The 18,526-nt window shown below is 38.5% G+C and overlaps 1 long non-coding RNA gene across 2 annotated transcripts in view; it reads left to right on the top strand.

Annotated features, from left to right (window-relative positions):
• LOC137153996 (uncharacterized) overlaps positions 1-18,526 on the top strand; it is an 83,008-nt gene that overhangs the window by 48,666 nt on the left and 15,816 nt on the right. The window contains exons 1-3 of one of the 2 annotated variants that reach the window (XR_010920013.1): positions 10,367-10,437; positions 11,256-11,377; positions 14,575-14,811. This is a non-coding gene — a long non-coding RNA (uncharacterized lncRNA). Of the gene's footprint in view, positions 1-10,366; positions 10,438-11,255; positions 11,378-14,574; positions 14,812-18,526 lie in introns of those variants that run through there. The other variant, XR_010920012.1, reaches the window with a different exon arrangement.

The raw sequence follows: 18,526 nt of genomic DNA, 5'->3' as shown, positions 1-18,526 counted from the left end.
ATTCTTCTTGGATATTGGAATTGACCCATGCTGGCTGCACTTCTTACCGTGGGACAGGCGGGAACATGACTGCAGTATTCTGACAATCTGCGGCTATATAATGGCTGCTAGGCCATAAACTCTGAGGCTGCTCTAACTTGTACTGGAGATGAGATTGGCCCCTACACTGGGAGAAATGCAAAGATGGCTTGCACATTTGCCCCACTAGAACCAATACTAAGTAGCAGCTCAGTTGGATCCAAGGGTATGGTTCTGATTCTGTATTAATATTAATTCTGACAATATTCATGACTATATTCTTTGCTAACTTAAGACTTACAAAGTTCTTCACCAGAAAAACAGTGACTTTTTGCCTAGAAGCTTAAGAAAATTGACATAAAATGAAAACAAAATAAATAATTCTAAAACAGTTTTGTCTTAGACAACTGAATTGAAAATACAACCAAATTAACCCAGGTTTCAATCTAAAATTGATGAAATATAGTACCTTCTTAGCTGCTAGTAGTCCACTACCAGTAGAGCAAAGCTGCATACTCATCTGCTGCTGAACAGCAGTTATGGATTCAGTCTGACAGCGTGAAAATAAATGGGAGATTCTAGCTGTAGAAAGCATTTATCAACAGGTTGAACTATATGCAATGCAAGTCTTCTGTTATCTTATTAAATTGTAGCAAAGATAACACTGTCTTCAGCATGTCAAAATACAGATTTATGCCATGTGCTAGCATAACTATTGTTAACTTGATGAATGCTAAGCGATTTCAGGTTTCACGTTTAGTGTCCAGAAGTCTGTGGTGTGGGAGAAAAGCTGCTCGGATACAGAAATGAATGGCCTGTGCAAGTTGCACAGGGGCCATTTATACTGAGAATCAGTGTGATGATTTATGGTAAGGGGAGTAGAGTGATTGAGGAACCTCCAGAACTGATCCATTATTTGGCATAAAATGGTGGGAAATACACCGATGGTTAGGGTAATGTTTCTCCCTCGATACTATCTTCTATCCTTTTCATCATTCCAAATCCTTTATTCATAGCAATCTAACAACAAAATCTATGTGTGTGGGGAAGGAGAAGAGAGAGAATCAAAACAAGGTATGGAATGCCTTTGCCTGACTTATTCAGCATAACTTAGGCCTTTACGCTGTAATATGTTTCATGCTTCTCTAGACCTCCTCCTTTCTTGTGCCCTGGAAACTGCTACTCCTCTCCAAGAGTAAAGTAGACTAATGAAATTCCCATTGAAAAATCCTAACACAGATCAGGGAACCAATACCGCATGTTCCAAGCCTCACCATTCAATCAAACATCCCACACGTATCATTATGTCGCATCACATGGCTTCCTGTACCTTGTCTATTTAGATTAAGTAATGGTGGTAGATGTCTTGTCTCTAGGCTGCTGGGAAAGCATTTATCACACTATTAGAGTATTACTAAATACTTACTGGACACCAGGATCTTAATACATTGAGAGGTGGGATTCAGAACACTACCATTCTTGTACAAAATTATCCCCTTTTCTTGTTTTCCCCTTGGAATCACAACAACAGCATAAAAACATTGTATCATTTCCTTCACAGCTGAGATGCCCAAAGCCCAATTATTTCTAGTATTAAACAACTGTAACCTTGGGACCTAATGCTATGGGTAACTAAGCTCCAGAGTAGATAGTCTCAACAATTCCCACAATCAGACCTTTGTTACAACATGATGTCTAGAACTAAGCAAGATGACTGGAAGCAGGTGGCGGACACACCTGAGCCCCATATTCAGTTCTTTTATAGAATAAAATGCTACAGTTGGTACAGAAAAAGCACTAAGTACTTTTTTGTCAGACAGAAAAGGGATGGCTTCTCCTTGATCTATTCCAGAGGTGATCACAGCACAGATTAAAGGACCTGAAAGCTCAGTTCAGCCATCACTCAGCAGCCTGCTATACAAAAATGCAACTGTGCTCTCCTGCTATCACCTTTAATGACATCTTTCCCACCCCACACACACTGCAGTAATACTGTGTATAAGGGCTAATTGAATTTATCTCAATTAGCAAATGGATATGCGAGTGAGTATTTGGGGTTAGTGTGAAACAGCTGTCAACTAATAGGTACAGTATGTACGCCTGTTGAATTGATTCACAGCTTTCCTTGATGGCTCTTCCCCTCTGTGTGTGGGGAGGAGGACTCTAAAGGGCTATGTTTCTGCTGTGTAGAGTGGGCAGCCATAGAGGCAGCTTTGGTAGATTCTGCAACACCTGCATTAGTATGTAGTTCTGCTGTCCTGTAGCAGCATGAAGCGGCTGCTCTGGAGATCAGCAGAGAAATAGTAGGGCGTCGACTGCTATGTGGAAATATGTCTTCTCCAGTAGCCATACCTACTGAAACAACCCATGGGATGTAGCAATGGCAGTAGAGCAGTTACTCAGCATCAAGCTACTATGTTCCCTCTGCAAAGCACATTTACTTGGGCATTCCCCATGGGGACAGCAGTGTTTGTCCAGTTGTTTACTCCTGATTATCTTCTTCTCACCAAATGGCTGGTTTTACTGTTGAAAAGGAATTATAAAGGTTGCTGAGATTACTTTTTCAACTATTGCTCTTAATGGGCATCTATATATCTTCTTGGTCATTTGGGAGTTGATGTATGGGATTTGAAGGAATGGAGCTGGTAATCTCTCTTAGTCCATTCTTTGATCAAATGACAGAACTTAGTTTTCTGGGTTTTGGGGGGATTTTTTTGTTTTTGTTTTTAGTTCCTCCCTTACAAGTAGGAACAATGTATGCCAGAATAATGTATCAATTACTTCCCACTCACGTGACAGTTGATTATTCTTCATGGGGACAGATTTTATATAAATGTGTTAATCATTTCACAATGTTGCATTTAAACAGATAATGAGAAATCACCCAAAGTAATGAGTCTTAAGTACAATTTCAGTTACATCATAGTGTAAAAGAAAGATAACACACTAAAGAGGGCAGGCAATATATATTAAAAACCATGGTTAATTAACTACAAGTTGAAGCATTTAAAGTAAAAGATAAGTCTCAAGAAATTGTTCAGCTTTTTACATACTTAGAGAAAGAGCTAGAAGATCTGACTCTTTCTCTCTTTTGAGAGGTAAACATCTTGTCTAAGCCCTTATTGCCTGCAACCACCACCTCTCCAAGGGCTCCTTTACTTCACTCAACACAGCTGGAAAAGTTGTCTTCGGAAAGGCACCCAATCCTGAGTCTTAATCACACTGCCATCTTCCCTTCCCTTATAGAATGCTAGGTGTTGCTAAAGAGACATTAGCAATGTATATTTATACAAGGAGTAAGGAAATTTAAAGTGATGAGATCTGGGGTCAAAAGAGAGAGAAACCATGTTTCTTCAACAGAAGGGTGAAAATTAATTCCTCTAGTGAAGACTCACGGACATGCAAATCAAAAACACTCACCCTGATCAGTGTGGAGTGTCTAAAGAAGTGGAGATCAAGAGGAATTTTGAAATGCTGGACATGGAGAAAGGAAAGCTGGGGATCATACAGAAGTGATTTGGAGACACTAATCCTGGTATGAGGGACCTACACATTGGCTCTTCCTCCAAATACCTGATCAAACACCCCTGTTGGAATGTGGAAGTGACCTCACCTTTTGTGATAATTAACTGAAGGCTTGATAAGCAATTTGGGGGAAGGGTCTCTGGTTGCAGCAGTGGGGAGGTCTACAGGGAACTGCTTTCTAGTGACATTTATTTTTTTCTTTTGTTTCCGTCATTGCAGCAGGAAAAGACTGGGGAGGCAGCAAGCAATGCAGATGTGGGAGGTACTCCTTGGGTGTGTAGAGAGCCATGTAGGGTACAAATGCTAAGGTTCTGGTATATCTCTAGTCCCCTAAGAAGTGCCTCACCATTTACACTGCTAATAGTGGCATAGTGGAGCTGGAATGCAGCAGAATGCTATCCACTAAGCACCCTGCCCTCCACTCTTCAACCACCTCCACCCCACCCTCCCTAGCGTGCCCTCACAGCCCTCAGGTTAGGGCCGCATCCGGCCACATGCGCCAAGGGGTGAGGTTAGAGCAGCATGGGGACATAAGAATGGAGTTAGAGAAGCCTAGGAAGGGTTAGCGGGCCAGGTTGGAAGAGACCTCAGTTCTGAGACATTGCTGTTTAGGACTCCACTACTCTTCATACCCATGCTAGTTGGGCATGCAGTATCCATTCTCTACACACCGCTGCATGTGTAAACCTACCTAAATATCTTCGAGGATCTGGGCCTAAAATGAGGAGGCCTAACTTGTCTGGATTTTGGCTAATTATTTGTACTGCAGTAGCACCTAGTAGCCCCAATCAGGGACCAGGATTCCATTATGTTAGGCATCGTACAAAGCTAGAACAAAAAAAAGATAGTCTCTGCCTTACCAAGTAGCTAAATATTTAGATGAGGTACATTATACAAGCCACTTATTTTAATCTGATTCTCTGTTTCTTTTAACTCTTGTTTTAAGGAAGTGACAGTTGTGTGAGTGTTGCATTTGTTGAAGGAAGGAGAAGTCTTGCCATCTCTAAGGAGAGGAAGCTTAGGGATGGGGGGAGTTGGCTGGAGCCTAGGCAGCCGTCTCATTGCCTTAGTAAAAAGAGCATGGACAGAAGAGTTCCATCACAAGGAGGGAGTATGGCAAAGGTCTACAGCAGGTACATGCAAGGAGAGAAAGCTAAAAGACCCAAGGAGGCAGCGAGAGTTGGCGGGGGTGTAGGTAACATACAGATTCTAAGAAGATCAGCCTAATTTGATCCTTATCAGTTATGTGAAATATAGCTAGAAATATGGTTCCAGGTCATGGATCACTAACTTGAACCACAGCCTAGAGAACTAAGGACAGAAGAATTATTGAGGAAAAATAACTTTGATGGGGAGGCTTTGACATGTGGGGCTGGGTGCTCCTTTACAGCACCTAGATAACTGGGGAGTGAATACAATGTGATGTGTAATTCGGGGCAGCAGCCAGTACTACAAAAGTTGAGGGATGAATCAGCACAGTACAATGTGCAGTAGGGATTAGAAGCCAATGCTGAACGATGTGAAAGAGATAAAACGTTGTGTAATATAATCATCTCAGCAATTTTCAGATGAGTACAATGCACTGTTCAACTTATTGGGAAGTAGAATATGAGTTGAAGAGCATATATTTGAAAAGTGCTTACAACAATAGAATGAATAGTAGGACACAATAGTGAATGGTATTTTTTTTACCTATTGTAAATTTTTAACAATATTAACCTGAACTGACATCTTGCAATAGTACTGGGCAATGACCTATTGTAAATAAATCACAATTCAAAGTAAAGGAGAAATTCACTTGATATGGTTTGGAGAAAGAAAATAATGATCATTATGGACCATTAAGTGCAATAAGAAGGGGGAATCAATATGCTATGATTTATAAACAGAATGAAAGCCAAAAAGCAATACAGCATGATTTGAAGGTGAACTTGGTATGATGATTTTTCTTTAAACTCAGTAGGTAGTCTCATGGTTTCTGAAGTGAAGATCAGAAATGTATAATATGCAATAAAACTCAACAGAGCCAGTGTATCTCTATAGCAGGATGGGCTACAAGGATTTTAACAGGAACATTGTCAACCCCAGATGATTGGAATGGATAAATATTTTACTCTTCTGGGGCTCAATTATTTCCCTCAGCTACACCCTGAGTTACTTGTGTCTTGTCAAGATGGGAATTGGGTTCTTGGATTAATAATTTTCACTTCGGACTAAATTAATCATGAATTGATCAATCAGTTAATCATAAAATGAACTATGATTCCTATTGCCCACCCAATATATATCATATGACAGACACAAGAAGTATGTTGAAAAAAATCTATGCAACCTTAATTCAGCCCACTTGGGCATATGCACTGTGATATATTCTTTAATTACGTACATTTTTTTCCCACATAATGCAAACACAGAAGGGGACTGAATTAAGATTGTATAAGCAACCTTGAATCTGGCATTTCCTAACTTCTGAATGCTTGATTTAGGAACCTTAAATTGCTCTTTTCATGTAGGTTTGCATATAATTTCCTAGGTTTCTAAATAGCAAACTGAAGAAAAAAAACAATTTCCATGCATCATATTGGCACTCATCTATGGAACCTGTAGATATCCCATGTGCACCTCCATCAGTAGAACCAATGGAATAACTAAGTGATAAGTTGTCATCCTCTGCGGACCAGCACTAAAGGGCAATGGGTCTATTTGCCAGTCAGTTTCCACTGATATTTGCTGACAGCAGATGAACGGTAGGAGTCAGGAATTTTGGGGTCCATTCCAGGCTCTGGAGGGAAGGTGTATTCCCTGGTGGGCACAGACCATTTTGCCATGTCTCCTCTAACTTGTCCGTAGTTCCTCTTCCAGTCCTGTCTCTTCTCAACCCTGGCTATTCATCCCAGCCTCCTTTTTCAGCAAGTCCTAATCCTACTTCTCCAGAATCCCCATGCTGCTCCCACTCCCAGTTTTCCCTTTCAATTCTTTTACCCTAATCTCCTTGTCCAGTCTGTCCAAGCTCCCACTCCCCTTGATCAACCAGTCCTAGTTTTCCCTCTTCCCCCTGTCAGCCTCCAGTCCTCAGGCTCCTTGTACCATATAAGGAGTATAGTCCCATTATGGGGAATTGATCAGCCTTTAAGTTGACTTTTCACATCCACTGCATCAACCCTTCAAAGGTTCTGGAATCCATGTTACTTGTTAGAAAAAATTATCACTACATGTGTCACTTTCCTTCAAAAATCAACAGTATTCCAGTTCTGGCATAAGTTATGGGAGGACTTATGGGGCAGCTCTATGGACCATCACTAATTTGTTCTGCCTCTGCCTGCCCTCTGGGGGCTCTTCAGTCTGGAACCCTGATGTCTGATGAGAAAACATCCAGACCACATGGGTTACCAATTGTATGGATTTTATTAACTAAATAACCTAGCAAAAGCATAAAATACTTATAAACCAATCAAATAAAGAACAGTTAATAGCAAATCATCAAATTAATGATAAATCATCAAATACTTTATTTATGTGATCTACATAATAATTTGGAAAGCAGCTGTCTTGGTGGTGTCATCAGGTTGCAGAAGCAGTGCTGGACTAGAAGGTTATTTCTTCTTGATGCTGGCTTTTCTGTTCTGTCTTTTGTTGTTTGCTTGCTTGAAAGAGATGAGATGAACTGCCAAGTCAGTATTTCAAATCAGAGAGATTTTATACTTTCGCCCATAGTCTTACTGAAAGTAGAACATGCACCTCTTTCAGGGGCTTGGCAGTATCTGAGAAATGGTCTACACTAGAGAGTGTAGTCCATAAAAGTCAGCTCTTGTTGATAAAACAGTGGAAGTGTATGCATTCAAATGCTCCTTCCACCAATGTAACTCCTTTGATATGCCAACATAATAAAACCACCTCAATGAGAGGCGTAAGGCTTATGTCGGCATAAATAGGGCAAGACAAAGTCAAATTAGATACTGCATTCGCTTCCATCCAGTGGAATCTTGAAATTGACAAGAAAATCAGCTGGGAGCAGTGTGAAAAGCCCTAGGCAGCTGAGTGGGGGGGCAATGCGCTCAGAGCATGGGAACTTGTGGAGCTCCCAACAGGGAGCTGAGAGCCGGATCTCTCATCTCCTCACACTGCCCTTCTTAGGTCAGTGGAAGTGCTCATGGTGAGGACGTACTCCACCAACCCAAGGAGGGTAGTGTGGACATCAGCCACTGCAGTAATTAATATGATGGCTGTAAGTCGACTTATGTTAGGTCGACTTATTTTTCAAGTGTAGACAAGGCCTTAATATCAGCTGCTCTCACCCTTTCGTTGACTCAACACCTTTATGGGATGGCCTTGGTAGCATTTTCTGCTGATGGGTAAGAAATCTGTTAACACATCTGCAGCAGGGTGATAACTGCTTTTGTCCTTGTGGCTGGAAATTCTCAGAGCATCTTTAATGTTTAGAGTTTTAATTCTTTAATTTATTTAGTTCATTTTCTGAAACATCCCTTTAGATCTGTCAGTGTATTAACAGGAGCTGAAATTCTGTTTCAAATGAATCCAAACATTTCTACTTTATATATAAATGACTTAGTTTTAAGATAGTCTTTCTAAACTTACATGATTCTTAGAGTCTCTCACTTCAATAATTCTCAAAGAAGGCATTTTCTGTTCTTAACAATTCCTGAAGAGGTGGCTTTTGGTCTTTTTTGAGTTTATCAAGAGTGTTGCCTGCATTGCCAGCTACCAGATTAATTCCCTAATTAATATAAACCTATATTCAAATAGCTTCTTATACTAATAACCAGTTACAGCAAGGTCATTTGATTTCATATTGGCACATAAAACCCCTTACTATTCACACAGCAATGGTATCAGAAAGGTATCACATTAATTGCTTGCACTGAGATACAAAATATCTGCAATACATCTCACAAAAGGCACTTATACCATCTTAAGCATTTAAGAAATACACAAAGGTTTTCATCCCTAAGTGGAAACATAGGGTAGAAGTAACTAGAACTCTTCCCAACTATCCATGTTTTCCTTAGAATAAACTGAATGAAGGCTTTAGAGTGCTTTTAATGAGAGTCACTTCTTCAATAAGAATATTTCTAGAATATTTTTTGTGTGGGTTTAAACTGAGTATTTTCTTCTGTGAAGAGAGGAAGGGGTGGGGGGGGGGGGGGGGGGAAGGGGAATTGGAAATAAGAGGATCTTGGCCTAGCTGTTGTGGTTTTGATAAACCAGGTGCTGCCCTACACATAACTTTTCTTTGAAATCCTAGATGAAAAATATCTTTCTCTCCTGTAAGAAGGGGAAGGTGTCTTATTGTTTGAAAAGATGTTCCTGTTGGATGTCTTCCAAACAGTTCCCAAGATTTACAATCTACAATAGCTTCATTCACAATTAAAAACTTCTACCAAACACGCTCTATAAAAAACAGAAATCACAATAACTAATATTCCAATATCTTGGTGTAACATTACCTAAAATAAGCTATGTAGAGGATAGACTATTACAATAATAGAGAAACTTATAAAACTGCTTTCTGTGGTCTGCAGCTGGACAAACAGGTAATAAGCACAGATTTATGAGCCAGGAGTTGATATGCTCCTTGAAGATTTTTCTGCCTATCATTTAGTGGAAGAAAGCAGAGACTTCCTAGAAATTTCTTTAATTAGTCTGAAAACCCTTATTTAATAAAACAGGCAACTAAAACATAAGCAATAATTCTCCAAGCACCATCTATATGAAAATAACTATATATATTTTCTATAAGTCAGTCAAGGCAAAAGGAAAAGGTCCTAATGACCTAAGTTATAATAAATTATAGTGTATTAATAACCATTTTTGCATCAATATTGAGGTTTATCCCCAACAGAGATGGATGGGAAGGATGTTGGGCTGACGGCAGAGGTAGACATAGGATGATAGCAATGAGAGCCATATTAACTCAGCTACTTTTCCACAGCATACAAATCTGTAGAACGATTTACTTGTCCTTGTGGCTAAAAGACATGGGACAAGAGTGCTGTCCTCTAGATGCAATACTTGCAATATTTTCCCCACAAATTGGAAACAGACAAGTTTTTAAGTTTGAAATGTAACTGTTGTAACTGTGGAGTAGACACTTTCCAATATGATTTGAACCTGAATTGTGGGGAGCACATGTGGCATTAGATGTGTTCCTTCCATTAACCATAATGAGAATCTCATGACTCATTCCTCTCACCAGGCAAAAAATGTACCCCTGCAGTTCTGTACTGTGAATCTTGACTTGAATGAGACTTATTATACAAAAAGATTTAAATTGTAATGAGTCATTATGTCAAACATTTTGCTGATATTTTGCATACTAAGAATACTGCACAGTGCACAGTATGGTAACTACACAAAATCCTAGCAAATGCGATAAGATGTCAGCGGGTAGTTATGCAAAGACCATTATGAAAAGTCTTGGCAATATGATGACAGGGTGATAACGCTAAAAGACACAGACATCACGTTTCTGGAGCCTGCATCTCATCAGCCCTGTCCACTCCAGGGTGAAACTCCTTTAGCCATCATCTTTCAGTTGTGTATCCTTACTTGCCTTTACTGGGACAAGAAAGAATTTGTTTCATATACCTAAGGATGTCTCTGTCAAAGCTGTTCTTTAGGGGGTCTTTTTTTTGGGGGGGGGGGGGAGAGTGACTTTTTAAAATTCAGTTGTCTCTAATAATTCTTTTATCAGCTTGAAACTGAAATCAGTTTCCTTAATGATTGTCTAGTCCTCATTCTTCTCTGTTCAGTTATTTAGTGCCAAGATGATGTCATTGATTTCATTTTGTTTTTTTTAAATAAAGACTTTGTTTTAGAAGAAACAACAAAGAATCGCATGGGCTTTGTAAACAGATGAAAGAAAAACAGAAGTAGGTGAGCAGCCCAGAATTATGCACCCTTTTTTAATCAAATCAGAAATTATTTCTGGACTTAGAAACACGATCCAAACTTGCAAAATTATTCTTTTCACCCGCTTCTGTGTGTATACATGTGACAATGCATCTCTCAAGTGGGGCAACTTTAGAGTGTCAGAGCTTGCCAGGAAATATAATTGGACCCCATTTAAAGTATGTTTCTTTTTCAAAATGTGTAAGTATAAAGAAACAAAGCCACTTTTTGCAGAATTGAAAAGTCTGGATAAACATCTTTGCTTTTGGGTGATTACCCAACTGAACCTTAACTTTGAGATACATCCATGTTGATGACTCATTCTACCACCCTTCATCCTTTCTGAGGAGCCGTAACTGCTAGGTGAGTTGTTTAAGGAAGGGGTGAAAAAAATTGCAAGACTAATAGGGTATTTTATGTACTAATTTGGATTGACACCCCTCTCTGTAATCCCCAAATGTTTCCTCTATTCATATAAACTCAAACCAGCCGACAGGACTCTCCTGTATTTACTTTTAAATGCAAATTAATTTATTCATTTGTTAGGAGTTGCATGGGTTGCCTAGTAGTGGAATGAAGCACAAAGAACAGATTGAACACACTAATTCAGTACTGATTATTAGAAAAATACTCTTTTAACAGTGCCCAAAGGGCCTTCATAAGCTTTGTTTATATTTATATATATTTAGGTAATTTGACTGGTGTCGATAATAGATTAATTCCTAATTACAGTTGATCATTTAACACACTGAATTATTTTAGAACAAATTGTCATATGGCCATTCTTTCTGCACCTAACCTAGCTACATAACTCCCTGATGCACTGTACAGAACACCGTGGGAAGATTGTGTCCCTGAAGTTGCATCATCTTTTGCTCACACCTTTTTGAAAATTTGGACCAGTTAATAGTAGATGTAGAAGTAGGTAAGTGTATTCTTAAGTTCTTTGGTAAAGAATACCTTTCAAGGAAAGTGTCAGGATAAAAGTGCTTAGGGGTAGTCATTTTAAATAGCAGGGCAAGAATTTAAAGTTGTAACATCAGAGAGGAGGTTTTGTTTGTTTGTTTTTGTTTTGTAACCTGCCATCAAATCACTACTGCTACACTCCCTTTTGAGCTAGTTGTTAGCAGTGGTGTTCCTTATGTTTGCAGACATCTGAAATGTTTTAATATATTCTTACAGATTAACAAACTTGTAAAGCAGAGACCCGTTTTTGCAATCTTTTCTGATGACAAATTTCACATCTTACTGTATGTATCTGAGACTGAAGGAACAAACAGGTCCTTTTGCCCACTGCTTTTAAAGGCCAAATCTGGAAAATCTGCACATATTGAGTAAACCATCTCTAAACTCAAGGCTGCTAGTGACCAATATGAGTACGCAGATTTCTATGATGACTTCAGAATTATCTTTGTTTAACTATACAGGTGACACAAATCTTTCTATGTTGATTGGTTGGTATAAATCACTCTGCTCTGATTAGTTCCTATCATCAGTATTTCCTCATGAAAACATTCAGAATAAATATGGCTACTTCAGCTTTTGACTCCCTCCGTACTCCGAACACCAGAAATTAAATATTTAATTTAAAAAGGAATTTGTCACATGGAGGAAACCAGAAGACTGATAGGGAAGACCAACAAAAAGAAAATGGAAGCATAGAGCTTGATTTTGTTAAAGCTTTTGATACTGTCACACATGACCTTCTCATAAACAAACTAGGGAAATATAGCCTAGATGGGATATAGCCTAGATGGGTGTATAACTGACTGGAAAACCATTCCCAGAGAGTAGTTATCAGTTGTTCATAATCAAGCTGGAAGGGCATATCCAGTGGTGGACCTGGGTCTGGGTCTGGTTCTGTTTAATATCTTCATAAAATGATTTAGATAATGGCATAGAGAGTATAATTCTAAAGTTTGCAGATGATACCAACCTGGGATGGGATGCAAGTTCTTTGGAGGGAAGGATTGAAATTCAAAATAATCTGGACAAATTGGAGAAATGGTCTGAAGTAAATAAGATGAAATTCAATAAGGACAAATGCAAAGTACTCCACTTAGGAAAGAACAGTCAACTGCACACATAGAAAATGGGAAATGATTGCCTAGGAAGGAATACTGCAGAAAAGGATCTGGGGGGTATAGTGGATCACAAGCTAAATATGATTCAACTGTGTAACCCTGTTGCAAAAAAAAGTGAATATCATTCTGGGATGTATTAGGCAGGAGTGTTATAAGCAAGACACAAGAAGTAATTCTTCTGCTCTACTCCACACTGATAAGGCTTCATCTGGAGTATTGTGTCCAGTTCTGGTCACCACATTTCAGGAAAGATGAGGACAAATTGGAGAAAGTCCAGAGGAGAGCAACTAAAATGTTGAAAAATCTAGAAAACATGACCTATGAGGAAAGATTGAAAAAATTGGGTTTGTTTAGTCTGCAGAAGAGATGACTGAAGGAGGGCATAACTGTTTTCAAGTACATAAAAGGTTGTTACAAGGAGGAGGGAGAAAAAATGTTCTTTTTAACCTCTCAGGATAGGGCAAGAAGCACTGGTCTTGAATTGCAGCAAGTGAGGTTTAGGTTGGATATCAGGAAAAACTTCCTAACAGTCAGGGTACTTGAGCACTGAAACAAATTACCTAGGAAGGTTGTGGAATCTCTGCCATTGGAGGTTTTTAAGAACTGGTTGGACAAATACCTCTCAGGAATGGTCTAGTTATTACATAGTCCTGCCTTGAGTGCAGGGGACTGGACTAGGTGACCTATTGAGGTCTCTTCCAGTCCTACACTTCTATGATTCTATATCCTTTTTGATGGCTGAGCCAGACCTCAAAGGACTCCCTCATGTTAAATTCTAGTCTTGTTTAAGCCCTCAAGGTCAATAGAGGTTTACAGGGATTACCCACAGATAGATGAAGGGCAAGCAATCAAAAGGAGCAACAATTAGCAGTTGTCAACTATTGTCATTTCCCACCTCGATAGATAAACATTTCAAAATATGCTTCAGCTGCTTCCCCTTTTGCTGATAGGTTCTTCTTCCCTTCCCCCATTTTTATGTGAATATCTAATTTTGCTGGGCGTCTTTGTCTTGACAGACAGTTTACCAATGTACAAGGACCAATAGAACAGGAATCCCAGAGAAGCTTAGCAATATACATTTCTAATTCTAGACTTAATAGATGGGATTTATTAGGTAAATGACATGCTCTGGTTGTTAACCAGAATAAATCTATAGATAATTTTAGTCTCTCACCCTGCTGGATGAGTTAATGTGTGACAAGTTCTTATAATTAATATGAAATTAGGAAGAAATTCTGTAGGCAAATGCAATGATATGTATATTAATATTGTAGAGAATCCTACACTTAATTATTTTGCTAGGCCTGGCCAATCTAGTATGACTTGGAAGACAGCTGGGAGCTACACTTTTTTTTTTATCAGCATCTTATTTGGGAGGCAGCCAGGGAAAATGGTTTCTTTGACATCTCTTATAGAGCTAGTTCCAACATTCAAGAAAAAATATAAACCACAGGATTTCAAATTTATCACTTTTTTTCCTGATAGGATTATAAATTATCTTAAGTTTTTTCATCTTCAGAATGTCCAGCTGAACACATTGAAATATTCAGAGAACAGAAACAAAAAGATTACACAGCTGATGCAATCATTCTTTCCAACAAGTGACAGACAATCATACCTTTTTCCTCTTAACACTGTAACTATGGGGAATTCATTTTTCTTTTTTAATTTTCTACTGGATCAACAAATCACTGTAGGCAGATATCAATGGTAACTAAAGGTAACTATTTTTCTTCTTGGAAAGGGTATAAAAATAGTTGAAATGCTAATGTAAAAACATTATCAGTCCATTTTTATTTTCCTTAGAAATATTTTCTTCTGAAATAAATGAAAACCATTTTTTTTTTTTGCTCTGTCTTCCAGCACTTGGCAAGGCAATATTGCTTTTGTGTGTACTCCAGTAATTAAGTCTAGGCATTCATATCTTTTCTATTACTGTTTCTGTTCTTGGAGCTTAAGCAAGAACTTTGTTTGTGAAGTTAAATACACAAGCTTCCTTTTCAACATAAGTATTGATTTTTCTTTTGTCTTTTCACAGGAGAGCAGTAACTTCTACAGCACAGGAAAAAAACCTACCAAGCATCCAGATTTCAAAGTGATAAATTGTTGATTTTTGTTCTTCAACCTAATGACCGCCATAGTCAAGAAAAGATCCAACAGTACTCCAGCAGATATGAGGAAAAACCCTGAAATCTCAGTGTAGGTGAAAATGTGGCTCAACCCAAGTTGCCCTCTTTATTTTGTCTTCTCCAGCTTAAGACTGAAGGAACCAAATGTAAGTAAAAGCTGAATAGTTTTGTTCTCAACTTTGTGGCTGAGTCCTTTCTGAGTTTGACTTGCCTCAAATGTGCTAAATAATTTAGAGAGATTGCATCTGGCAGCTTGGAACGATCACTGTGACCTTAAGGGCCTGATTTCAAGACATGTATGCACACTTTCAGATGCCCAACCTCTCTTTGTGCAGCCCCTGGCTTGTGTGCACGCACGCAGATGTGTGCCAGGATGTGGTGTATGCACTTTTGAAAGTATCCTATTATATTAGCATCAATTTAAGTATTAACTGAAAATTAAATATCCGCCATTCACTCTGCTGTAAGGAGAGTTGCAGAGAAGGATCCAGTGTCTGTGCTATAATGGTATTCAGGTAAGTGATTGAATTCCTTTAAAACTACCAATCTGGCATCTTTTACCAGCAATACATTAATTAGAAAAAAAAAGCATATTCCTTTTATGGTGTATTCTGGTAATCCATGTTATCGTGTTAAATCCCAAAGATCCAACTCTTTGGAGTTTTGTCTGAGTAAGGACTCTAGAGTTGGCCTCAAACTGGAATAAGAAGACTGCTTCTTAAGGTAGTGTACGTCAGCATGGATTTCAGTAGAGCAGTGCAAATTTACACTGAGGATTTGGCACAAAGAATTTCTCAGGTTCAAGCATTTCATTTTTATTTGACATTAGATGAGTTAGTTGGTCAATCTGTCATTGATTTATTTCACCATCTAATTGTCCACACAGGATCTTTTTGCAGTTCTTACAGTGTAAAACGCACCAGGTGCACAGGGCCAGCACAAGACCCAGGCAACCACTTAATACTTATTTGGAGTACTTATTTGAGATCTAAGGGCACTTCTCCCTTCTGCTTGCCCTCTGCACAGGGGTGAATTTCACTCGTAGAGCTGCAGAATTAGCAGTGTTAGAAAAATGTGTTGAAATCATGAAATGTCAATGATTTATTTATGAATTTAGACACTGCAAATATTTTTACATTAAAAGATGGAGATGTTCCAATTTAACTCAGGTAGCTAGTAAACAAATGCATTGATGCCCACAGTACTTTTTGTGTTAGCAGAATGTGAGCCTCTGCTCTTGTGCCCAGTGCTAAGAAAGAGCTTGGTTTTAAATTTCTGATGCTCTGTGTTTCATCAGGTTGTGTCTCAGTACATACACGTCATGTCACATTTAAGCAGATGTGACAGAAGGTAACAGTGTAGTATTGCACTGGTGCAGTGTCAGCTAATGTGAGCGGCATGAAGTCAATGCACTAGAAAGGTCGGAAAATAAAGCACTGTTCATATAAGAGAAATGAAATCTAACTGACTCACTGGCAGAGGACAGCACCTAGTGATATAGGGTTTTTGGAAACTAATTCAGTTAATTGGAGTGTACATTTTAAAGGATTTTTTCCTTCATAAAAATAGTAATTAGTTACTGTACTTGTACATTAAACAATAAAGACTAGATTATCTCTTGGTTTGGCAGTAGATGAATATTGGTATTTAATTATATTATTTTTAAAAGAATTAGAAACACTCATCCATTTCCTCTAGAGTAGCTGTTAAATAGTGATTACATTGTATTAAAAGAGAGAGAACAGAGTAATAGTGACAAGGCACAACAGAAGTTAACCCATTTTATTACTGCATGCAATGTTTTCACAGATAAAAATGTAATTAAGGCTAACCACTGTGGGTACAATTCTTCAGCCTTTTCTCAGGTATGACTCTTGTTGACTTCAGCAAGGCAGGGAATTTCTTCCAGTATTGTTAACCTTCCTGTCTACTGGAAAGAGGCCATTCAGTTTGATATCATTAAAAGCATCTGAGTTTGGGTTCTTCCTAGCCTGAAAGTGCTTTTACACGATCTGTGCACTCTGTGAATTCAAAATGGAATGATCTTGAGTAATATTTCCCCAATTCATCATTAGGAAACTCCATTCTAATTTGGATACATGGACTAAATTATCATCCAAAACTTGGATTTATGTGTCTGTAGCAGCACTCACTCTCTGGAAGGGATTATTTACATTGTCCTACTAGGACTAGCCTTGTTCAGGAAAGTATTCCTCACAATTATGCAAGTTCCTTTCAGGAATCACAGCCCCAACAGTGACATACAGGTAACTTTAATCCACCTTCATTGCAAACACTATAGAATATCTGCAAAACTACTCTAAAGTGTTCCCTTTGATTTCGGTGGGAATCAGATTCTTGCCCTAACACACTAGGAAATATGATCTGTATTTCTTACTGTTTTTTCCTATTTCATGTTCTTCAGTTAAAAATGTTGGATTTTACTCTTTCAAATAACGTTAAAACTGTCCTTACTGAAAGCTTTTGAGAGCTATTGCCAAAATTCCCAGTGATGGTATTTATTTCTTTTTAAACCAATGCCAGTTCATTCATCATGTTTGCTAATTTCCTTGTATTGACACAGAGATGGTGGGCCCAGTTTTCAAATCTGAGCACTTTTAATAGGAGAGGCTATAGCCTAGTACATCCATTTTAACATGTTCTATCCTGACACTCTGAGCACATAACATTTCAGGGACATAAGAGATAAATTGAATGTCTAAGGGGTTGAACCAAAGTCCATTGACAGCAATGGAAAGAACACAAAATGTGGATGCGAATGTCCTGCTAAGGGGTCTAGGGCCTTGTTTCCCTAAGTGTAATGTTTAAGAACTCAATAATAAAAATACATTGGCATTTTTCTAGTCATTCAGTCATATTCCAGTGATTTTAAAAACCAGGACAACAAGATGTTTTTGTTTTTTGTAAAATTCTGCTCTTAAATATTTTTGAAGTATATTCCAAGTCCCCTAGAGCAAATCCCAGAAAGTTCTCTTTAACTGATGACTCAGAAAGAAAACAGTGCAGAACATTATACTGAAGAGATGTCATCTATGCATATTTATGAATTCACTGCTGTCACTGTTGTGTTAGCAATGAGTCCCATCACTTTATGAATATTTATGAATTCACAAGTAGGAGATGTGAATGTGCAGCACTGAGATTTGCTAATGCAGGTTCTCATTTCACAAATCCATCACTTATTTATATTTGCAAACTGAAAGCACCTGGTTTTATTCTGGGAGAGAGAGGGGATTCAGCTATACTGTAAAACTGTTGGCCAGGGTTTTCCAAAACCAGATGCCAAAGTTAAGTTTCTAAATCCATATTTAGCTTTCTGAAGTAAGTGGCCTGATAATCAAAGTTCTGAGCTCCAAGCAACCTGAAAATCAAGCCTCTTCAGTGCAAAAATATGTATTTTAGGAGCTTAACTTCAGGCACTCGTCCTTGGAAAGTCTTAGCCAGTGTCTTTAACAGTACATATCAACACCTGCAACCTTCAAACACTTATGCACAGGTGAATTCACCCACATTAAATTTAAGTGAGGGCACATTTGCAGGATTGTATTCTTAATGTATAAGATTTAAGATGACACATAGGATTGTCATGTGGACCAAGCAGTATATAGTGATATAAAGGGGATGAGAGTTTTGAATTGTGAACTCAGTTTTTTGTTCTCCGTAAATTTGGGAATCAGGTACTGCTTACAATCCCAAGAGAGGGGTTTTTGTGCATCCAAGTATAGCCCCTACTGCTCACTTTGAGGAGGGGAGGTTGAAATTGGAGGCAAGTTTTTTTTCTTCTGTGCCTCAAGGGAAATGCCTGTCTGAGAAAGGGAGAGATTAGGATACTGCTGCAAA

This window comes from Emydura macquarii, unplaced genomic scaffold (assembly GCF_026122565.2).
Source record: "Emydura macquarii macquarii isolate MOO-44397 ecotype Brisbane River unplaced genomic scaffold, CSIRO-AGI_Emac_v2 contig_1253, whole genome shotgun sequence".
Taxonomy (NCBI): Eukaryota; Metazoa; Chordata; order Testudines; family Chelidae; genus Emydura; species Emydura macquarii.
The sequence above is the reverse complement of the archived record's forward strand: the minus strand, read 5'-3'. Positions and strand labels throughout refer to the sequence as shown.